General features: G+C 42.3%; 1 long non-coding RNA gene across 1 annotated transcript in view; it reads right to left on the bottom strand.

Annotated features, from left to right (window-relative positions):
- Window positions 1–24,735, bottom strand: part of LOC106557676 — a 44,403-nt gene extending 19,668 nt beyond the window's left edge. The window contains exons 1-2 of the long non-coding RNA XR_005377408.1: window positions 24,651–24,735; window positions 527–637 (exon numbers count right to left, since the gene is read on the bottom strand). This is a non-coding gene — a long non-coding RNA (uncharacterized LOC106557676). The remainder of the gene's footprint in view (window positions 1–526; window positions 638–24,650) is intronic.
- Between the last annotated feature and the right edge of the window lie 380 nt (window positions 24,736–25,115).

Below are 25,115 nucleotides of genomic sequence, written 5' to 3'. Positions count from 1 at the left end.
CAGGGACATCAGGTGGAAGTCTGACCTCAGGAATGGTGGGTGCATTTCCACCATGGAAACCAAATGAGGCTCCCTCCTCCCCACCCCCAGAGCTCTTCTCCCAGCGGCTGTTCTGAGAGCTCTGCAGTTGTATTAGAAAGTTTCCGCCATCCCTGAGACTCTGAAATAGAATGTTTCTGCTCACAGGAACTGCACCTCTGTGGTTAGAAATGATGTTACTGTAATTTATGATACAAGGTGGAGCCCTTCTCCCTTGTTTAAAAATACACTGATAGGGTGTTCTCGGCCCCACACGAGTGTTACCATAGCTTGCTTAGGAAGGGGAATTTGTAAAAGAGGCAATTTCTAGTTCTGGCAAGAAACCCTATCTGGGCTCCCGGTAAGGGATTAAATATCACGCAAGCACATTCTTGCAGCAGACTGATTCAACTAGTAGGAAAGTCTGGCCATGACTGAAAGGTTTAGAGAAAAATAACAAATTGCTTCTCAGAACTCGTAGAAGGGAGCTTTCAATCTAAGCACTTACACGCAGCAGAAGGCACCAAGTGTAGAGGCCGGGTGGATCTTTTTCTTCTTCTTTAGAGTTGTGTTTACCACATGCTCTGGTTCCATGGATTGAGAGCATATTTCACCCTATCTGCAAATAGAATATTTAAGATTCTTGAAATATTTTGACTCTCCTAAAGAATTTTATCCTCCATTGATTATACCTTGGTGACTGAGTTTCAATCTTAGCAAAGTCACATAGGCAGTGAAATCAAATGTTGCCTATTTAAGATAATTAGCACCTTGCCTACTTAAAAAGTGAGGTCTCACCAGGACAATTGACTTACTAATTGTGATCTGGCCAGGAAGTTGGAAAATTCAAGGAAACACACCTTTGGGAAAAAGAAACAGTATTCCTACAGTTTGCCTCGCATTTGTGTGCAGTTACTGATGTGTATCCTCCAACAGTAAAACCAAGGTATGCTCAGAAAAAAGAGACTTATTTTGGCTTGAGGACCAAGCATGGTTTTCAAATACAGTTTCAAGTTCTAGAGAAGTTTTATTTTATCAGGACTTCCGAAGAAAAGGCTGGCTTGCCTTGAAGAAAACCCCACACTGTATTTTTCTAAGTCTCTCTTTCTGAATGTGAACTAGCAGAATTACAGATGGAATGCTTGATAGGAAGGGGAAAAACACAATCAGTGCAAAACACCTCTTCTGAGCTGGGCTCTGAGGCTTAGGTGTGCTGTTGGTTTTTTTTTTTTTTTTTTTTTTTTTTTCTTTGTCTAACATCTCCTTTTTGGAAACATTCTGTTCAAAAATTTAATCGGGGGGTTCCTCAAAAAGTTAAACACAGAATTACAATATGACCAGCAATTCTATTCCTAGCTGGAACCCAAAAGGATTGAAAACAAGCACTCAAACAGAAACTTGGACACCTTTGGTGTTATAGCACTATTCACAGTATAGGAAAGTAAAGGGGCGCCTGGGTGGCTCAGTCCAGTAAGCGTCCTACTGTTAATCTCAGCTCAGGCCTTGATCTCAGGGTCATGAGTTCAAGCCCTGTGTTGGACTCTGTGCTGGGAATGGAGCTTACTTAGAAGAAGAAGGAGAAAAGAAGAAGAAGAAGAAGAAGAGAAGAAGAAGAAGAAGAAAGAAGAAGAGAAGAAGAAGAAGAAGAAGAAGAAGAAGAAGAAGAAGAAGAAGAAGAAGAGGAGGAGGAAGAGGAGGTAAAAACAACCTTAGTGTCCATCTACCGAGGAGTGTACAAACCAAATGTGGTGCATGCATACAATGGAACACTAGTCAGCCTTAAAAAGGAATGAGCTTCTCACATGGATGAACAGTAAGCTTAGTAAAAGACACCAGACACGAAAAGGACAAATTTGGTATGATTCCACTTACAGGAAATATCTAGAATAGTTAAATTCATAGAAACAGAAAGTAGCTGTGGGAATGGGGAATTATTGCTTAACGGGGACAGTTTCCGTTTAGGGTAATGAAAAATTCTGGAAATAGGGGTGATGGTTGCCCAACATCGTTAATGTAACTAATGTAACTGAATTGTATGCAAAGATGGTTAAAATGGCTAGCTTTATGCTATGTATATTTAACCATCATAAAAAACATTTTTAAAGACTATCAAAAATAAATAAGAAAAAATAGAGTATAAAAAATTGAGTCTACTATAATTCTATGTAAAAAAACAAGTGCTACCCCTAAGATTGACTTATTTTATGTTGCTTTCACTCACCTTTGGTTCTGTGAATGTCAAATTTCAACTAAAATCTTCCTATTTACTGTCTATCCACAGACATAATCTTCAGTCAAGAAAGCAAGCCCAAGAGGGCGCCTAGGGGGCTCAGTCAGAAGAGCGTGGGACTCTTGATGTCGGGGTAGTGGGTGTAGAGATTACTTACTAAATAAAAGATAAATGGTGCCTGGGTGGCTCAGTTGGCTAAGCGTCTGCCTTAGCACAGGTCGTGATCTCAGGGTCCTGGGACTGAGTCCCACATCGGGTTCCCTGTTCAGTGGGGAGTTTGCTTCTCCCTCTCCCTCTGCCCCTACTCTCTCTTCTTCTCTCTTTCTATCTCAAATAGATAAATAAAATCTTTAAAAAATAAAGAAAAGGAAAGAAAGCCAAAGGAATTTGACTCCTACAGCTTGGATTGAATCTGCTTGGCAAGCCATGGCACCAATGATCTCCCAGGAAAGCAGGTCCCTCCAGGTGTGCCCAGGAGACATGTGGATGAGGTAGCAGGTGTAGAGCAGTGTAGGCAGGTAGGGGTAATGGTTGAAAGCCTGGGCTCTGAGCCAGATTGCCTGACTTTGTGACTTAAAGAGTCTTAACCTCTCTAGGCCTCACTTTTCTTATCTATAAAAGGAAGATAAGCAATAGCCACCAGCTCACAGAGCTGTTTTGAGTCAGTAAATGAACACTGCCTGGCACACAATCATGGGTAGCTTTTTGGTAAAATATCCTCTTCATAACTTCACTTTTAGGTTAGAATGATTTTGTGGTGACTCACATAATACAATGGTACTAATATAACGGGATATTTATAATATTATATATTATATACAATAATAAGTTAACAATCACTCAGCACTGAAAAAGAATAAACTACTGGTACACACAACAACTTGGGTAAATCTCAAGAGCATTATCTTGTGTAAAAAAGGCCAGCCTCAAAAGGTCACAGTCTATACTTCCATCTATATGACATCCTCAAAATGACAAAATTATAAAGACAGAGAAGAGGTCAGTCATTGCCAGGGGTTGGGGTGGTGATTCGTAGGCATAATGAAAGCATGAGATCTTCATGGTGATGGAACAGTGCCCTACATTGACAATGGTGGTGGTCACCAGTTGACAGAGTAGCACAGAACTCTACACACACATATGGTGTCATGGTCAATTGCCTGGTTTTGAGTTTGTCCTATGGTTAAGGAAGATGTCACCAAAGGGAAACTGGAGGAAGGGTACATGGAGCTCACTCTGCTATCTTTGCAACTTCCTGTGATACTATAATTACTTCAAAATAAAAAATTTGGGGGATCCCTGGATGGCTCAGAGGTTTAGCGCCTGCCTTTGGCCCAGGGCGCGATCCTGGAGACCCGGGATCGAGTCCCACGTCAGGCTCCCAGCATGGAGCCTGCTTCTCCCTCCTCCTGTGTCTCTGCCTCTCTCTCTCTCTCCCTCTATGTCTATCATAAGTAAATAAATCTTTAAAAAAAAAAACAAAAACAAAATAAAAAAGTTTTAAAAATTTTATAATATGTAATTATATGTAATATGCATAATAATATGTAATAATATGCATGCAGTAATAACAATTCAGTAGATACTGAGTCCCATCAACGGAGGAGAGACTACTTAAAGTGCTTTTTTCTTTTTTTCTTAAGATTTTATTTATTTATTTGAGAGAGAGAGAGCATGCGCTTGAAAGAGAGCACATGAGCAGGGGTAGGGGCAGAGGGAGAAACAGACTCCCCTCAAGGTGGGGCTCGATCCCAGGATCTTAGGGTCATGACCTGAGCCAAAGGCAGATCTTAACAGACTGAGCCACCGAGGCACCCCAGAGTGACTTTTTTTTTTTAAGATTTTCATCTTAAGTAATCTCTACACTCAATGTAGGACTCAAACTCACGACCCCGAGATCAAGAGTCCCATGCTCTACTGACTGAGCCAGCCAGGGCTCCAAGGGTTGATTTTAAATATAAAAATGATTTACATTTTCAGCGTTTGGCTTTGAGATTTCTAAGAGTCAAGCCATAAAGAGGAGGAATCTGGAAAGAAACAACAAATTCAGGGATTGGGGGTGAGGGAGGAGGAAGAAAGACTTTTTTCTCAGATGCTAAATTCTGAAAGATTCTTCATAGAAGATTTTTTTAAATTGGGGTCATAATGGGAACATATTCTGAAAAGTAGTTTCTACATGAACAGAAATGCTTCCTCTGCTCATTTCTTTTGCTAATTCCCAATCACAGTTGTAAAAGAGGGAACTGAAATTTATCGTGCAGTTACCAGGGGGCTGCACATAGTATATCCTTTAATTATCCCCATTTTATACATAAGAAAACTGAGGCATGGGGCGCTCATTTTATTGCACAGGGACAAATGGGAAACCAAGTACCTGCTCAAATCTGAAGCCCAGTTTCTCACTATGCACTTCTTTTCACCCACCTCCCTGCCCACAGTGGCTGCTATCATAATCTTCATCATGGGCCTGGAATTCTATTTACGAAGCTTGGTCTTCCAAATTTAAGTGTGCATAAAACCTCCTGGGGAACTGCACAGTCTCGGGCCACATCCCAGTAAGTCCTCCATTATTCAATCTGACGGGGAGCAGAAGGTACTTTGGGTATACAGATGTTCATTCTTAGTCTGTCCTTGAAGACCCCTGACCCAGACTCTTGGGACTCTACCATCAGAATATTCTGGAATTCCCAAGCATCGGGGGCAATCTGCAAAGGTGACCAACCATTCCAGTTTGCTCAGGACTGAGGGGTTTTCCGGGACGTGGAAATTTTAGTGCTAAAACTGGGAAAGTCCTGGACCAGTTGGAACCAGTTGGTCACCCTATGAGTTCAGGATGTGGTGACAGTCCAGGGTCCCTCCTTTATATGCAGAAACGTCAGTGGTCCTTGAGGTTGTCAAACAGAGTGAGGCTGGCCAAACAGAGTGAATTTCCTACTCTAGGACCCCCACCTTAGCTCTCATTTCACATGTAATAGTGTTGGCGGAAGGGACGGCCATCTAGGGCCATGTAGTGTGGATTTTCTGTCAGACTCTAACAAAGAAGAATGGCCAGCATCTGAGAGCCCTTATAGGGCAAACCCTCTGTAGTTAAGAAATCAAGCTTTGGTGACAAGACATGAGAGACACTTAACTCTGGGAAATGAACAGGGGGTAGTGGAAGGGGAGGTAGGCAGGGGGGTTGGGGTGATTGGGTGATGGGCACTGAGGGGGGCACTTGGCGGGATGAGCACTGGGTGTTATGCTATATGTTGGTAAATTGAACTCCAATCAAAAAAAAAAAAAGAAGATACACGCAAGTTTGGTATTTTTATAAAGAAAAAAAAGAAAGAAATCAAGCTTTGAGGATGCCTTGCTGGCTCAGTCAGTGGAACATAAGACTCTTGATTTTGGGATTGTGGGTTCAAGCTCCATGTTGGGTGTAGAGGTTACTTGAAAATAAATAAAAATCAAAATAAAGAAAGAGAAAGAAGGAAAGAAAAGAAAAGAAGAAAAAAGGAAAAGAAAAGAAAAAAGAAAAGAAAGAAAAGAAAAGAAAAGAAAAGAAAAGAAAAGAAAAGAAAAGAAAAGAAAAGAAAAGAAAAAAGAAAAAGAAATCAGGCTCTGGAATATAAAGAGATCCATGGGCAGCTAGGGTGGCTCAGGGGTTTAGCACCTGCCTTTAGCCCGGGGCATGATCCTGGAGACCCAGGAATAAATAAATAAAAAGACCCCAATAAATAAAATATTTTAAAAAATAAATAAATAGGGCAGCCCCGGTTGTGCAGCGGTTTAGCGCCGCCTGCAGCCTGGGGTGTGATCCTGGAGACCCGGGATCGAGTCCCACATCAGGCTTCCTGCATGGAGCCTGTTTCTCCCTCTGCCTGTGTCTCTGCCTCTCTCTTTGCTCTCTATGAATGAATGAATAAATAAATAAATCTTTAAAAAATAATTAATAAATAAATAAATAAATAAATAAATAAATAGATCCATGTCCAAGTCTCAGTCCTTCTGCGCATTGCTAACTGTCAGGTTTGGACAAATTATTTAAACTTTTTTGAGCTTCAGCTTCTCATCTGTGAAATGATCAAATCCCACCCCCTCCACTGGCCCACTCCACTACTTTTGGTTTCTATTTTATCAATTTCTACATTTGATTTTATCCATTCCTATCTTTTATTCTTTTTAAAATTACTTTATTATTCTAAGTTTCTTGAGTTAAAACGTTTATTACTGATCTTTTAAGTGTTATTTTTCTAGTAAATGCATCTTAGAGCTATACATTTCCCTCTGCATGCTGCTTTGTCCTCATCCCACAGGTTTGCATGCAGAGCGTTTGGTTCCCATTGTTTAGTTCTAATTGGACTGTAATTTCCATTTTGACTTTTTCTTTAAGAGGAGAATTCATGGGGCAGCTCTGGTGGCTCAGCGGTTTAGCACCGCCTTCAGCCCAGGGTGTGGTCCTGGAGACCTGGGATCAAGTCCCACATCGGGCTCCCTGCATGGGGCCTGCTTCTCCCTCTGCCTGTGCCTCTGCCTTTCTCTCTGTGTCTCTCATGAATAAATAAATAAAATCTTTAAAAAAAAAAAAAAAGAGGAGAATTCATCTGAAACACGGGTAGTAATTGTACCTGCCTCACAGAAGTGTTGCGAGGCTCAATCGAGATGGTAAAAGTAAAATTTTTAGTACACAGCCCAGCAGATAATAAGCGCTCCAAACATTTCAGTACAACCAGCTGCCCCTGATGAGATGCACCATTGTATCGGGAGCTTTTTTGTTTTGTTTTAAGATTTATTTATTTATTCATGAGAGACAGAGAGAGAGGCAGAGACACAGAGGGAGAAGCAGGCTCCTTGCAGGGAGCCGGATGCGGAACTGGATCCTGGATCCCGGGATCACACTCTCAGCTGAAGATAGACACTCAACTGCTGAGCCACCCAGGCGTCCCTGTATAGTGCGTTTGCATCTTCCCAGTCTTCCTCCCCCGGGGTGCCTTCCCTCCCATTTCCTGTAAACATCTCTGTCAGAGTCACTCTTCTGATTTGGAGGCCTAATCAAATAATTTTCCTGCTGAAAAACCTAAGGTAATTCCCAAGGCCCAAGCATGTGCGTGCATGATCTTCAAAAGTCTTCCCACCCCGGAAACAAGCTGCCTGCGAATGGAGACCTTCCTATCACATTCGCCCCTATGTTGCTGGGGTCAGGAAGGGTCCCAGGACACGGGGGTGCGCGCTATATTCTAGCTGGGATGAATCAATGAAAGAATGAACAATCTACCCTTGAGGATACTCATCCCAGTCCTGAGAGCTCTTCCTGCAGATCTTGAGTTCCCCTCCCCCTTTTGCTCCCACATACTTTGCATTTCTTTTTAAAACTTGTTTTCAGGGGCACTGAGCTGGCTCCAGTGGTTGGTTAAGCATGGGGCTCTTGGTGTCAGCTCAGGTCTTGATCTCAGGGTGGTGAGTTCAAGCCCCATGCTGGGCTCCATGCTGGGCATGGAGCTTACTTAAAAATAAATTAATTGGGCACCTGGGTGGCTCAGTCTGGTGAAGCATCTGCCTTTGGCTCAGGTCATGATCCCAGAGTCCTGGGATTGAGCCCCACGTGGGGCTCCCTATTCAGCAGAGAGTCTGCTTCTCCCTCTTCCTCTGCCCTTCCCTTCTGCTCTGGCACTTTCTCTCTCTCTCTCAAATAAATAAATAAAATATTTAAAAAAAGAATCTTTGGGACGCCTGGGTGGCTCAGTGGTTGAGTGTCTGCCTTTGGCCCAGGGCGTGATCCCAGGGTCCTGGGATCGAGTCCCACATCAGGCTCCTTGCAGGGAGCCTGCTTCTCCCTCTGCCTGTGTCTCTGCCTCTATCTGTGTCTCTCATTAATAAATAAAATCTTTAATAGAAAATAAATAATAAATAAATAATAAATTTTCATTTTTAATTAATTAATTAATGAAAAATTATTGTGTTTAATAAAAGGCAGAAACCCATTCTAGCTAGCCTACGTTAAAAGGGACATTTATCACAGAAAACAGGGGATCGATCCCCAACAAAGAGCCAGAGTGCGGCCTAATGTGGCATCCAGGGAGACCTCACCTCTCCACTCTGCCTCTCCCCACATCTTCCTTCTTCTCTTTCTAGACTGGCTACAGTCTGCAGAAAATATAGGTGCCAAGGCTCCCCATCTGACATCTTGCAGGGCCACTATGGAGACCACATCCCTTGGGAGACTAACTCCAAATTCTCAGGGGAGAGTTGGATTTGCCCTGCCTGAATCACGTCTTGCTGCTATTTCGCAGACACTAGCTGGAAGGGCATGACCTTGCGGTCCAAGCTCGTGGCTGGGACCCACTCCCTGGAAGGAGGCGAGAGAAAGCAGGTCAAGAGTCACTATCAGCTGGTGGCATTCCAAAATGTATTACTAGCCTTTGGCTTTCCAAACTTCTGTCATTCTTATGCCACCTTCATAACAGGGGGGTTAGTACCGACTGCCTGAGTACATCTCACAGCCCTGCCACTTCCCAGCTGTGTGACCCTCAGCAAGTGGCTTAGCCTCTCTGTGCGCAGTTTCCTCAAAACTGTGACTGTCGGGGATCCCTGGGTGGCGCAGCGGTTTGGCGCCTGCCTTTGGCCCAGGGCGCGATCCTAGAGACCCGGGATCGAATCCCACATCGGGCTCCCGGTGCATGGAGCCTGCTCCTCCCTCTGCCTGTGTCTCTGCCTCTCTCTCTCTCTCTCTCTGTGACTATCATGAATAAATAAATAAAATCTTAAAAAAAAAAAAAACTGTGACTGTCACACAATAAAGAAGTTTAAAAAAAAAAAAACACTTAGCTATTACTCTTCTAAGAGCCTTTACTGTTTTTAAATTCCCTCATGGATCACCTGAAATTACCATCACTTTTTAAAAATATTTTATTTATTTGAGAGAGAGAGAGAGAGAGCACAAGCAGGGGGAGCAGCAGAAGCAGAGGGAGAAGCAGGCAACCTGCTGAGCAGGGAGCCTGACATGGGGCTCCATCCCAGGACCCTGAGATCATGACCTGAGGTGAAAGTAGATGCTTAACTGCTGAGCCACCCAGGGGCCCCAACCATTGCTTATTTTTAAAACTACTTCTCCATTTAAAATAAATTTTTAAAAGGAAATCCTGCATTACTGCTATCAATGAAAATTAATATCATATTCCATAAATATATCTATATGGTTAAGCATATATACATACATATGGTTACCTATATATGAATATATATACACATACACATGTAGAGATAGGCTAAATTCTAGGCATATAGCATTGTCTGCTGAAGGCTTTGATGGGCCAGTGACCTGCACTCATTTCCAAAGGGAGATTTGCAAGTGTTAGAGAGGTGTTAAAGACATATTAGCGTCACACTGAGACTTTCTTCTTTGAGTAATCATAAGGAGGGACCAGACAATGAAAAGGGTATTATGTTCTCACTTTGGGACTCTGTGTGATTAATGCCTTGTCCCTTACTACTAAAGTCCTCTCCCAGACCACAAACAGGGAAACACTTTGTTATATCATCAAATCTCCATTCCCATCACCACAATCGGGTTTTTGTCTAGCGGGGATCCCCACTTCCTTGACCAGCCCTCCCCTCCTCGCCAGCATGCCGCATCAGCCTGGTGTCTGGCTCTTGGAAGCCCTGTGTCGCTGGCGGAGCTGACCGTCCCTCCAGAGCTCAGGCACCATCAGAGAGCAGCACAGTCACTTTGGAAAACAGTCTGGCAGTTCCCCCAAAGGATATGCATAGAGTTACCATATGACCCAGCAATTTCATTCTGGGGTATATACCCTAGATAATTGAAAGCATAAATTCAGAATAGCCAAAAAGCTGGAAATAAGCCTCACATCCATCAGCAGATAAATGAGTGGACAAATAAAATAGAATATTTGGCAACAGAAAAGGATCAAGAATGGATACACACTACAAAATGGGTGGACCTGGAAAACATTATGCTAAGTAAGAGAAGCCAGTCACAGGGGTCACATGTTGTACAATTTTATCTATATAAAATGTGCAGAATTGGCCAATCCATAGAGACAGAAGGTAGATTAGTGATTCTATAGGATTAGATGGAGGTGGGATCTAGGAGAAATGGGAAGTGAGTGCTAATGGGTAAGAGGTTGCTTTCTGGGATGATGAAAATGCTCTGGAACTAGACAGCAATGATGGTTGCACAATTCTGTGAATACAGTAAAAGCCATTAAACTGTATATGTATTTTAAGTAGATGAGTTGTATGGTATGCGGATTATATCTCAATAAAACTATTTTTGAAATAGCTAACTTACACCTTGGGAGGAGTTGGATGACCAATACTGTACTTCACTAGAGTGTGTAACTAATTGCCTCCCTGCCAGGCCCATTGACTCATGGGCTAGGTTGGCAGTCACCATGGGGTTCTGCTTGAATGGTGGGGATTGTGCCTATAGCTATGAATTTGAGTATATTAAAAGCTTTACCTAGAAGAATGGTCACCGTGATGCACCCAAAACTAGCCTTTAAGCATTCAGAGTGGCCTAGGCTAATCCATTCAATGAATCTATTCAAAAAAAAATTTTTGACACCTACTAAGTGCCTAGTGTCATAAGAATCTGGAGCTATAGGGACACCTGGGTGACTCAGTGGTTGAGCATCTGCCTTTGGCTCAGGGCATGATCCCGGGGTCCTGGGATGGCGTCCCGCATTGGGGCTCCCTGTGGGGAGCCTGCTTCCCCTCTGCCTATGTCTCTGCCCCTCTCTCTCTGTGTCTCTCATGAATAAATAAATAAAATCTTAAAAAAAAAAAAAGAATCTGGAGATACATCAATGAACGGCACTGAAAAGGATACTGCCCTCATGGAGGTGGCACCTAACTGAGAGAGACAGCCAAAAACCGTTAATACATAAATAATATAATTAATAATTAAGATTACATTATACATAAGATAATTTCAGAAACTCATAAAAGTGCTCCTATGGTAAGTCAGCATAACGGAAGACAGGGCCAGAGGAGGAGGGGAAAGCCTTCAACTGAGGTACCATTTGGATCTAGACTTGAATGAGGAAAAGAAGCCAGACACAAGAAACTCCGGGGAAAGTATGTTCCTGGCAGAGGGAATAGCAATTGCAAAGGCCCTGTGGCAGAGCCAGGTTTGATGTGGTACAGGTTTAGAAATAAAGCTGGTGGGCAGTCCCGGTGGCTCAGCGGTTTAGGGCTGCCTTCAGCCCAGGGTGTGATCCTGGAGACCCAGGATCGAGTCCCACATCGGGCTCCCTGCATGGAGCCTGCTTCTCCCTCTGCCTGTGTCTCTGCCTCTCTGTCTCTGTATCTGTATCTGTCTCTGTCTCTCATGAATAAATAAACAAAATCTTAAAAAAAAAAAAAAAAGAAAGCTGGTGTGGTTTGATCATGAGCAAGGGATGAGCAAGGCAATGAGATGGAAAGAGAGAGGCAGTCAGAGGTCCTGTTCACCTAGGTTCCAAGGCTGTTGTAAGGATTTCCTTTCAAGTCAGATGGGAAGCAACTGTAGAAGCTTTGAAGACAGAGTGACCAGATGTGATTTACTTTCTGAAAAGCACACCCAGACCACCCTGTTGAGAACGGATCGTGGGAGGAAGAGTGAAGCAGAGAGGTCATTTGGGAGACGGTTGCCCTTGCCGTCCTGCTCTGTACTCTTTCCCACCCCAAACACGGGATGACAGGCCTTTATTTGTTGTTAAAGTCGCCCAACTATTTACGAGCCTAATCAGTTTGAACAACAATGTAGAGGGGAGAGTTGAAATGCAGACCTCTTTGCCTAAATTTATCTGTGCAAAAATGTTAAGTTTTTAATCTTGACCAAATCGAAGGTTTTTGTGGATGGATGACATTATTCTCCAGGCCTCAGTGTCTGACAGCGTGACACCTGATACCATGGCGCAGTGTATGACACTAACCCACTCGCAGATGTCAAATAGGTTGAATGATTACTAAAGATTCACTAAAGATTTGAAGACTATAAATAATATAAATAATATATGTAATATATATTACATATACTACATATATAATTACAATATAATTATATTCTATTGTATATGTATATATGTAATTATATGTATTATTATATTTACAATAATATATTATTGTACATATATATTACATGTATATATGTAATAATATATATTACAATATTACATATATAATTACAATATAATTATACCCTACATGGATAAATACATCAAAATATAAATGAAAATAATTTGTTGATAAATAAATAATTGCTTTATAATTACTTTATTATTTATCAATAAATTATTTATTTACTTCTTATTTTAAATACATTTTAAATAATAAGCCAAATTATAAGTTAATATAATTTATTTAAAATATTACTTACATCTGCCATTTATTTATATATAATATTATAGTAATGACATGTTATATAAAATATTGATATATTATATACTAAATACATGTATGTGCATATGTATGTTTATATGTATGTATTCTTTGATCTTCTATACATGGAACCGTATCTAGTTTGCAATTGCCACAAATGAGTCCCCCCCAAATCAAAATCATTCCATCCAAATATATTGGGACTAATGGTTCTATACTTTAGAATCAGCACAACCCTGTCCAAATAGGAACATGGTTTCCTACCATCTAGTGCATCCAGGTCAGTTTCTATGGCTGCAGTAAATCCCAAAGCGTGTCTAATGGATCCATTAAAATAGAATTTTTTTTCCTTTGGCTTAAATAATCATACTTTGTTGAAACTGAAAAACTTTATGATTCTCTTTTCGTGCTGCTTCCTCTAACCATTCACTCTAAGCATTCAGACCTGCTCCCTTCTGTATAAAATGGACAGATTTGAGGGTATTTCATGTAATACATATTCATCATCACACTCTGCATATTCAAGACAGAGACAACAGAAACAGGTGGGGCTGATGGCCTTCTAGAGTCTTTCTTCTCCCAGGAGGCCTTTGCCCCACAGCCAATCAGCTATGAAAGCCTATTGATTTTTTTTTTCTACAATGCCCTGGGGATCTTTCTGCTTGTCCTACTGTCAATGCCTTGGCATCTTCATGACCTCTTACCTAAATAATTGAACATTTCCCCTTCTTCCTGCTTCTCCTGAGTTAAAAACATTATGAGTCAGTCTTGACGACTACCTCCTCACCCTCCCTTGTCCAAACCATCAAGTCCTACCAATTTTACTGCCTAGAAATTTCTCAAGGGATCCCTGGGTGGCGCAGCGGTTTGGCGCCTGCCTTTGGCCCAGGGCACGATCCTGGAGACTCGGGATCGAATCCCACGTCGGGCTCCCGGTGCATGGAGCCCGCTTCTCCCTCTGCCTGTGTCTCTGCCTCTCTCTCTCTCTCTCTGTGACTATCATGAATAAATAAATAAAATCTTAAAAAAAAAAAAAAAAAAAGACTGTCCACTAGTCTTCTTCTTCTCCCACCTGGGTGGCTTAGTGATTGAGTGTCTACCTTCAGCTCAGGTCGTGATCCCAGGATCCTGGGATCAAGTCCCACATTGGGATCCCTGCATGGAGCCTGCTTCTCCCTCTGCCTATCTCTCTGCCTGTCTCTGTGTGTCTCTCATGAATAAATAAATAAAATCTTAATCTAATCTAATCAAACCAAATTGAACATCTGAGCATGCTGCTTCCCTGCTAGAACCCTTCTCCTTGGGCTGAAAATAAGGACCAAACTCCTTTACTTGACCTATGAGATGCTTTGGGATCTAGCCCCTACCATCAACTCCAAATGCTTCAGGACGGTAGCCTCAGGTATCTATTCAGCTCTCCACATACTTCAGGCTTCCTCCTTTCATGAGGCATATGCATGTACTTGTTCCTGCTGCCAAAACTGCTCTTCCCATCCCAGACTGCCCAGTTGACGCAGTATACTCTTCAAATCCCATTCTCACTATTGTTTACCAGAAGAGGCCTCACTGGCCCCTCAGACACAACATTAGGCTGCTTCATGGTGTAGCCTTGCAAGTCCATGCAGCTCTCCCCCACTGCACCTGGCACAGCTGCAATGTCACACCAGTTGATATCATATTTAGTGGACATCTTTTTTCCCCACTAGGCTGTAATTTCCATGAGGACAGTGACTGTATTAGTCATCCATTACTGAACAACACATTATCCCCAAACACAGCCACTTCAAAAATGGTTATTATTGCAGTCGGTATTGCAGTGAGTTAGGAATCTAGATGTAGTTTAAGTGGATGCATCTTGCTCAAGGCGCAAAGTGTTGGCTGGAGATGCAACCTCATATGAAGGTTCAAATGGAGAAGGACACACTTCCAGCCCATTCACATGGTTGTTCACAGTATTCATTCCTCATAGGCTGTTGGAGTAAGGGACACAGTTTTTCTCTGGCTGTTGGCTAGAGACCTTGCTCAGTTCCTGCCAAGTGGGCGTCTCCAAAGGGCAGCTCACAATATGGCAGCTGGATTCCCTAAGAGCAAGCACACACGTGAGAAAGACCAAGAGACAGCAAGCAAGAAGGGAAGACAGACTTTGTGTAACTTAACCTCTGGGATGACATCCCCTCACCTTTGTCATATTCTATTTATTAAAACTGAGTCACTGGGTTCTGCCCACACCTCAAGGTGCAAATACCAGGAAGTGGGCGAGGGGATGGTCACTAGAGCCATCTTAGAGGCTGCTTACCAAAGACATCATGTCTATTTTGACTCATCACTATTTTCCCAAATTACTTTACTATGTGGCTGGCATAGTAAATAGTCAATGCAAATATGTAAACAGTTAATAGTAAATCCCTAAGTGATTCTACCTAAAATAAATTGAATCATGCTACATCTGTGTTTAAAAACCTTCATTGGCTGCTTCTCAAATCTTGTTTTTATTTAAGATCTTTGGGTTTTGTTTTTGTTTTTTTTAAGATTTTTATTTATTTATTTATTTATTTATTCATGAGAGACAGACAGAGAGAGAGAGAGAGAGAGAAGGAGGCAGAGACACAGACAGAGGAAGAAGCAGGCTCCATGCAGGGAGCCTGACGTGGGACTCGATCCAGGGTCTCCAGGATCACACCCTGGGCCAAAGGCAGGGGCTAAACCACGGAGCCACCCAGGGATCCCATTTAAGACCTTTTGTAACCTGTTTATAAACTATGTCTTAATTTCAGAAACTACCTGCCATTAACTAGACATCTACACAAGCTCACCTCCATGACTTTCCTCACATACTTTTTTCTTCCTTATCTCTTCATTCTGAATTTCATCTTCCATTTCCCTCTTGAAAGTTCATTTCTTTTCTCAATGTCAACAAGTATAAAATTTTTTGGAGCCAGAAATCTAGGACTTTTAAAAAATCTTTTATTAAAAAAAAAACAAAAACAGATGTGGTATAAAGGAAGACGAGGCAGGACGCAGAGGATTTCTAGGGCTGTGAAAATGCCCTGCACAATATCAGAGTGAAGGATGCACATCAGTACACATCTGTCCAAACCCACGGGATGTACCGCACCACAAGTGAGCCCTAATGTAAAGTATGGACACTATGGACAATGATATGTCCACATAGGTTTGTCATTTGTGGCAAATGTACCAATCTGGTGTGGGATATTGATGGTGGGCAAGACTGCACAGTCCAGAGATAGATGGGACATCTCTGAACCTTCTACTCAATTTTGCTGTGAATCTAAAACTACTTTTAGGGCACCTGGGAGGCTCAATCGGTTAAGCATCTGCCTTTGGCTCAGTTCATGATCCCAGGGTCCTGGGATGGAATCCCATGTCAGCTTCCCTGCTCAGCGGGGAGTCTGTTTCCCCCTCTCCCTGCCCTCTGGCTCACACCGTCTCTCTCACTCACTCCCTCTCCCTCTCAAAGTCTTTAAAAAAATAATAAATGAAGTCTTTTTTTTTAAAGATTTTATTTATTTATTCATGAGAGGCACACAGAGAGAGAGGCAGAGACACAGGCAGAGGGAGAAGCATGAGCCCGACATAGGACTCGATCCCAGGACTCCAGAATCACGCCCCAGGCTGAAGGCAGCACTAAACCACTGAGCCACCCGGGCTGCCAAAAATAAAGTCTTTTTAAAAATAAAAATGAAAACTAAAATTGATTTTCTATTTATTAAATTTGTCAATTTTTAAAAAGAATTTTAATCATCAAGTAGAGCACATGAGCTTCGTAAGTCATTGATCTAGTTTTACATCCAGCACCATCATTTAATAGCTGTGTGACCTTGGATAATGTATTTAACTTCTCTGGGTTTTTCTCATGGATAATCCAAGGATGATAATATCATCTCTTTGCATGGCTGTGAGGATTAAATAAAATAATCCATTTAAACTTCTTAGCACAGGGGGCGCCTGGCTGGGTCAATCCCTACCGCATTCCACTCTTGATCTCAGGATCCTGAGTTGAAGCCTCACATTGGGCATAGAGTTTACTTTAAAAAAAAATTTTTTTTAATAATAAAGTTCTTAGCACAGGACCTCAATAAATGTTAAGAACGAATGAATCATTTTTCAACCTGAGTTTTCATTGGCTCAGCGTTCACAGTGCCAGTCACAGAGTTATTCATGAGAGGAAGTCAGCTCATGCCCAAAATAATGGAGTAATCACATAACATACAAAAATGAGAAGCTAATTGGATTTATTTTAAAAGAGAGAAAGAAGGAGGGAGGGAGGAAAGAAAGAAGAGAAAGAAGGGCAGGCCACAGGGTTTTCCCACAGAAAGGGAAAAAAAAAACTCATAAACTGGTATAATGAGAAAGGTCAAAATGCCATAGGCAATAGCATGGCGTGACAAGTTTAATTTTAATTCTAATATTATAATAATATAGTTTCAAAACACTTCTTTCCTTCCTAATCAGATAGTTATGGGAACAGTTATACCATCTGGCACAGAGAAAGGTGAGAAGTATTTTATTAGAGAAGACTAATTAGGAAATGTAGTATTTTAGCATTTAACGGCACCAGATTTTTTTTTTTTTCAGTACAAAAATAGAAAACTTTCAGTTCTCTTTTGAGTTAGCAATCCATTTTGTTTTTCAATAATCACAATTCAGCAGCGCACAGATATCCTGGCCGTGAACTGGCTTGGGTCGAATAGCTTTGAAGGTGAAATCTGAATGTCTGACTTGTGGCCTGATTTGCCAGCTTCCTCACAGAACTTGCCATGAATTAGAGGCCCTCTGAGCGCTGCCCCTGGGATGACAGCGTCCTCACCCACAGGCCACCTGCTTCCAGGTGTGAGAAACCACAGGCCGCCCTCTCCTCCCTGCCCCCACCGGACACATCACAGCCATCCTGTGTAGGCTGGAGAGCTCTCTGCAGACACAGTCTAGCTCAACTGGGGGAATTCGAGTCACCTCCATTATCACTGGGAGCTGGGTGCTGGCATGATTGGTAGCTGAACCAAGATCAAAATGCCTCCTGAATTAGCTCTAGGACATGCAAGACAATAACTCAATGTTTTCAGAAAGAAAATATCTGTACAGCTGGGCAAGGTCCCCAGAGATTCAACTTTTCATGTTTAAAATAGATGGGGAATTTATACAAATAGGCCAAATTCTAGACTCATTACTCACTAACGAGGCTCACTAATCACTACACACTAACTATTTCAAGGACTGGGTGCCTTTGCAAAATGCTTCCCTCACCTGCAAAATGGGGGTAAAACTAGAACCCATCACACTGGGCCGCTGTGACAGTGAAATGAATTAGTAGCTGCCCCAGGAATTATTTATTTTCAAGTATTTGGGCCTCTGGGGAGGGGAGGGTCTCTCGTGGGTGCCACAACATCTAATAAGGACCAGCTGCATAATTTGCAGGGACCGATGTGAAATGAAAATGTGAGGCCCCTTGTTCCAAAATTATTAAGAATCTCAAGATGGCAATAGCAGAGCCTCAAACGTGGGGCCCTTCTGAGGGCAAAGGCATGTGCACCTGCCCAGGACACACGCCCCTGACGCCAGCCCTGTGTCAAAAGCTCCATGGAGCTTTTAGAGATAGAATGTGGAGCCCAAATGTTCATTCGAATAGTATAAAACACTAAACCATGCCTCAGCTAAGTCTCATGCATGAGTCACATCACCCCGTGAGCCCTCCGGGGCAAAACTTGGGCATTATTTCACAAGATCAAGTGTCCCTAGACTGGGAGGCGAGGAAACTCATAAGCAAACGTTTGGGATGTCTGTGAACCCCCTGAAGTTGTGCCCCAAATGTGCTGTCTGTGTGTCTTTCCATGGGGAAACAGTCGGTAGGAAAATCCATGACCACAAGAACAGGGAGTCGGGACTCTGCCGGGTTTTATATCCCTGAGATCCCTCTGCTCCTCCACGGTCAGCACCGTGTCCAGCATCTAATGAACAAGCAGTAAATGCCACCTAGAAAAGGTAGGTAGGAGAATGGGTAGTGGGTAGGGGAACGTGTAGCTTGATTACGAAGGTTGCTCTGTTCAAATTCCAATTCCACTGTCTCTAGATGTGTGACCTTATATGAGTCACTTGCCCTGCGAAGCCTCCCACACTGAGCTGCTGTGGCAGTTAAATGGGGCCCATCGCTGAGCACAGGTATGGGGTGAGCCCCAGTCTACACCGGCGTTCATTTTACCTTTCCTCAGGCCTTCACATGTTCACATAATTTATTATGACTTCAAGCCAGTCTAGAGAAGAAAAATAAAACCTCACAGCTCTTAAACTGTATTATGGCCTTTATCACATCGGTTTGTAAAGACACAAATGATTAGTTTTAAAATTAACTTCTTTCTTTAATTATTCTTGAAGGGTAGAAATTAACTACTGACTGTAGTAATAACTTACTAGGAAAACTATAGAGGGTCACTTTTTACTCTATACCTTCCCACAGTGTATGCATTTTATTTTAAAATAAGGAAAAAAAATTTTAAGATTTTATTTATTCATGAGAGACACAGAGAAGCAGAGACACAGGCAGAGGGAGAAGCAGGCTCCATGCACAGAGCTCGATGCGGGACTCCATCCCAGGACCCCAGGATCACACCCTGAGCCAAAGGCAGATCTCAACCCCTGAGCCACTCAGGCGCCCTAAATTAAGTAAATAATATTGTTGCAATTAAAGCAATGTAAAGATATGCACTTCACAGGTCTCTGGATCTCCAAGTGTAGATCCCAGGCCAGCGGCATCAGCATCACTCTAGAACTTGAGAGAAACGCAAAATCTCAGCCCCACCCCAGATTTACTGAATCTGAAACTCTGGGGGTGGGGTCCAGCGACCTGCACTTTAACGAGCCCTCCAGGGGATTCTGATACATAACTGGAGTTTGAAAAAATCTGCTCCCTGTCCTGCAGGATGCTGAAGAAGACCCCTCAGTGCCCCACTAAAATGTGTTCCTAGTAATGCCAGAAATTCTACATTGGTATCCAAAAAAATTGTTTTTTTTTTTAATTCTATTTACTTAACATACAGAGTAATAGCAGTTTCAGGTGATCAATATAGTGATTCAACACTTCCATCCATCACCCGGTGCTCATGACAAGTGCCCTCCTTCATCCCCATCACCTGTTTCCCCTCCACCCACCCACCTCCCCTCTGGGGACCTGCAGTGGGTTCTCTATAGTTGAGGGTCTGGTTCCTGGTTTGTCTCTTCCTCCCTTTCCCCCCCACCTTTGCTCATTTGTTTTGTTTCTTAAATTCCACCTATGAGGAAAATCATCTGGTATTTCTCTTTTCGCCTGACTTATTTTGCTCAGCATGATACTAGCACTATCTGTGTCGTTGCAAGTGGCAAGATTGCATTCTTTTTTTTTTTTTTTTTATGGCTGGGTAATACAGTATCATCTAGTGTTCACATCAATCCCCTTCAATGCAAGGATTATAGAAAGAAGTTAATTCAAGAGCTAAAAGGAATCGAGGAGGGCAGCCCCGGTGGCGCAGCAGTTTAGGGCCACCTTCAGCCAGGGGTGTGATCCTGGGGTCTTAGGATCGAGTCCCATATCAGGCTCCCTGCATGGAGCCTGCTTCTCCCTCCGCCTGTGTCTCTGCCTCTCTCTCTCTCTCTGTCTCTCATGAATAAATAAAATCTTAAAAAAAAAAAAAAAAAAAGGAATCAGGGAAGATCCTGAAGGAGAATGGATCCTAGCAAAGTTCATGCCGATCAAAGTCAAGTCTGTTCCTTGGCTATTGTTGCCTGTGGAGGAATGTGAACCGAGAGGTGCCTGATTTTCCTATTTTTCCAGGGAATGTCTGAATGGGTATGTGAGCCCGCCTCATTCCAAAAATGTTTAGATACTCAGTGCAGCAAACACGTATCTGCAAATGCAGTAGGGCCTCCTGGGTCAGCAGCTTGCAGCCTTCAATCTACCCCGGGGAACGGTGACATCCTGGCTCCCCTCTCCATGCATTCTCCAAAGCTGTTAAACAACCTGTAATAATAGATAGTGGCGGTCCTTTCTCCAGGGTGTCCTACATGCATTTTCCCATTTAATCCTTCTGTCACCGCTTAGGCAGATGCCATCATCGCCCCATTCTGCAGATCAGAAAACTAAGGCTCTCAAACCCTAACCAGCCGGCTCAAGGTCACAGGGCTTGTAAACGATGGTCATCAGGACTCTTGCATAGGGCGGTGAATCTAAAGTTCACGCTCCTCACAGAGCCACTGCTGATAATATCATTGGTTAGTTCTCCTGACACTTCTGACCTTTTCAGCCTTTTGCAATCAGCCCTGTGCCTGCGGAACAGCCCCCCCCCCCCCCCCCCCAGGCCTTATCTGTCCCTCTCAGAGCATGCCTTTCCATATCATCTGATACTCCAATTGCTTCAAGTACAGTTGACGGCTTCTGCAGAGATGCGCACGGTGCAGAAAGGGACATGGTGACACTCCTGTCCTCAAATGACACTGGAGTGCATTGGCAAGTAGATAAGTAGATGTTCAGCAAATGTGTCTGCTGCTTACGACAAACAACCGAAAACACTGACACTTCTGGGCAGAGGGTTGTGGAGACCTGTCCCTGTTCTACCTTACACTGGTGGTCATGGGCCCTTTCTTGTTCTCTCCTCTGGTCAAAAGGAAGAAAGCAAAAAAAAATAAATAAGTGAATAAAAGAAAAAGAAATAGAAAGCGAGCAAGCAAAGCAAAAAAGTAATGGCTAAAATTATATTTGTGATGCTCTTTTCTCCTTCTCATCATCCCCAAAATCTAGATTGTGAAAAAGTAGTTGAAGCTGTGAAAGTCACAGAACCTGCGGAACTCACCCCTCCTGAAGCATTAGAGCAGAAGGGCCAGGAAGCCAGGCTCCGCTCGGCCCACAAGGGCTGCTGTTGCTGCATTACTATGAAGTGTGTGTTTGTGGACATATGCCTCCTCCACTGTTCCTTTTTTTTTTTTTTCCCCACTGTTTCTTATAAGTAAGCTCTGCACCCAAGGTGGGGCTTGAACTCACGACCCCAAGATCAAGAGTCAGGAGCTCTTCCCACCGAGCCAGCCAGGAGCCCCCCCTCCCTATTACTAGCATAGCTTATTCCTCCAAGCCCAAGTTAATTATGCTTTTCATAAAATATTTTTCCACAAGGAAAGAATATAACCTCCATGTAATTGCAAAGGTGCTTATCTTGGTAAGAATTAACACACACAGTGTGTTTTCTAAAGCACACGAACATTTTCCAGGCACATGCATTTACAGGCAAGCCATTCTATTTTTAAGTTATTGCCAAACACACAAAAGCCAACTCAGCAAAACAGCAGCTATAGAAATAATTTTAAGCATAATCGTGACCATCTACCAGATAACTTCTGATACCTGCCTTGAGCTGGGTGCTAGCTGAATGCTCTGTGTACATTTCTCCTTGAATCCTTGCAACAACTACAGTTGACCCTTGAATAACACAGGTTTGAACTGTGCGGGTCCACTTACATATGGATTTTATATATATATATATATGGTATAATAAATATATATATATTTACAGTACAATGCTATAAATATATTTTCACTTAAGATTTTCATAATGACATTAACATTTATAACATTTTTCTCTAGCTTACTTTACTGTTAAAATACAGTAAAATACTGTTAAAATACTGTTACATATATATACATATATATATAAAATACTGTTATATATATAAATAAATATATGTTTATATATATGTTTATATATAAATATATATGTAAATATATATATGTTTATATATATAAATATATATATAACATACATTGTTATAGGTAAAATACTGTTATATATATATTATATATATATAATCCATATAACATACAAAACGTGTGTTATCAGTTAAACTTCTGGTCAACAGTAGCCCAATTGTAGTTATGTTCTGTGGGAGTCAAAAGTTATTCATGGGGAGCCTGGCTGGCTCAGTCAGGAGAGCACATGATGACTCTTGATCTTGGAGTTGTGAGTTCGAGCCCCACATTGGGCAGTGCAGAGCTTGCTTAAGAAAAAAAAAAAAAGGTAGTCATGGACTTTTGGCTGCGTGGAGCATGGGCACGCCACACTGTGCTGTTCAAGGGTCGGCTGTAGATGGAATGAGTTATTATTAAACCAGCCTTACAGCTGAGGGAATGGAAGTGAAAGGCAAGTGCTTAATTAATATGCCCAGGAACTTAAACGATAGACCAGGTCAGCCCAACTATTGAAGAGTTCACTTTTTCTTCCAAAATTATTATCTTGTCTGAAATCACAGGAGCGCCAAGTCACGGACAATTCCTGGCAATGCGGTGGCAAGCAAAAGTTAGCTCTCTTTCCACATTCCGAATTTTGTTATCCCCTTTTTAGTGTATATTTTTGTTTGTTTAAAAATAGTATTCTCAAAAAAATAAAATAAAAATAGTATCCTCGGGGCACCTGGGTGGCTCAGTGGTTGAGTGTCTACCCTTGGCTCAGGGCATGATCCCAGGGTCCTGGGATCGAGTCCTGCATCAGGCTCCCCATGGAAAGTCTGCTTCTCCCTCTGCCTGTGTCTCTGCTTCTCTCTGTGTCTCTCATGAATAAATAAATAAAATCTTTTTAAAAAATAGCATTCTCTTACATAATCAGAGGACAATCATCTAAATCATGAAATCAGCATTGATACAGTACCCTTATTTTATTTAAAAGTCTTTTACAAATGCTGCTAATTGTCCATTTAATGTCTCTTAACAGAAACGTCCTTGGCATGGTGATTCTCATGCCTTTTCTTTCCTTCCTCAAGAAGGTGCTGTTTTCGTCTATTCACCTCATCTAGTTGCCCAGACCCTGAGTGATAGGTGATTTATGTAGAAAAACTCTACACACATTCCCTAAATAATCTGTGCCTTGCATTCAGCATTTTATCACTTTGGAGTCAGCACGGCAATAGTTATTTCTTTTTACGATTAAATCCTTTACGATTATGATTAAATAGATCCTCCATCTATTTTTCTGTTTTCTGCATTATCACCTGCTAAATATATTCCAGCGCGTTATTTGTTTTGGTTTCTGGTGCCAAGAGCTTCATCTATCACTTTGCTCCCACCTCAGGAATTTCCCAAATAAATCACAAAATGAAGGACACAACTAGAGCCAAGAACCAAGCCCTAGCATCCAGAAAGAAGTGAAGTAGCCTCAGTAAACCTTCTGTTTCTACATCCTCTCATTTCCCTTCCCATCCTAACCCCATAATTTTTCCTTATAAAACACACACACACACACACACACACACACACACACACAGGACGCTTAGCAGAAGCACTTAAGGAAGCCCGGATTATTTTGGTCTCTGAAGGAGTTAGTTATCAGATGGTCTCTGGATTGCTCTGTCTCTGGCCTGCTAGCACCAGCTCAACCTGTCCTTCCCCCAGAGATCCTTCCCTTCAGCTCTCTGCGACTCTAATTTTATTTTGGGAAGCCTTCAGCCCAAAGGGGCCCTCGATGGCCAGGGAGGTCCCCCTTGCTCCTTCCCCTCCTGAGAGCATCTGAAAAATAGCAGCATGCACACTGGTGTGAGATCACAACTCTGCCTAAAACTCTGCATAAGCCAGGGCCCCCCTGCCCCCCAGGATTACTACCCAGCCCTTACCCAGGCCGCGTGTTTGGAAGCACGGCTGGTGTTTAAGAATCTCAAGGTAAACAATTCTCTGAAAACCCGTCTTTAAATTGGCCTTCCGGCAGCAAGTTAGAGTGACTACACATTTTTGAGCCTGGCAGAGGATTTTCCCCTTCTTCAGAAGGAAAATTGAAATCTGCCATTGTAGTGTAAGCACCGTAATTAGCATTATTTGAACAATCTAGCCATAACCAACCTAGATTATCTATCTGGACTTAATCTGGTCCGAACAAAGAAATCCATTCAGTTCGCCCTGAAATCCGATTGAATGCATAAACATGAATGGGCAAAGTCAACAGCCTGCGTAACTTTAACGCAGGCCATCATATGATTTTTTAGCAAGGCAAATGTCTAAGAAAAGAGAAAGGCCACCAACTCCTACCTGGCATTACTATTTCTCCCTGAAGGGCCTTCCTAATTCAGGAGGAAACCACTGGAGCCCTCTGGAGCTGCTGCGATGAAAGGTATTTAGCGGAAATTGCTTTGTGTATCACAGCTGTCTTTATAGTCTGTCCCCCCCCACCCCCCATCCCAGAAGCCACACTCTCTAAACTGGTTTCTCTAATCGAGATCTAAACATAAACCGGTGTTCAAGTAAAAAAAACAAAAACAAAAAACAAAAACAAAAACAAACAAACAAAAAAAACAGGCTGGCACTCAAAATGCCCAACTTCTAATAGCAGATAATGTTAGAAGCAAAATCAGAGCACATGGTTGGGACCTGAGTGTTCCCAGCTCTTAAGGCTACGAGCAAGACGACTCACAAATACGAGCCTGTGAAAGACACTCGTACTTCTGTCTTTTCTCTCCCCTTTATGTCATTTTACTTTGACAAGACCGGGCTTGT

This window comes from Canis lupus, chromosome 24 (assembly GCF_011100685.1).
Source record: "Canis lupus familiaris isolate Mischka breed German Shepherd chromosome 24, alternate assembly UU_Cfam_GSD_1.0, whole genome shotgun sequence".
Taxonomy (NCBI): Eukaryota; Metazoa; Chordata; class Mammalia; order Carnivora; family Canidae; genus Canis; species Canis lupus.
This window is presented reverse-complemented; position numbering and strand designations above follow the sequence as displayed.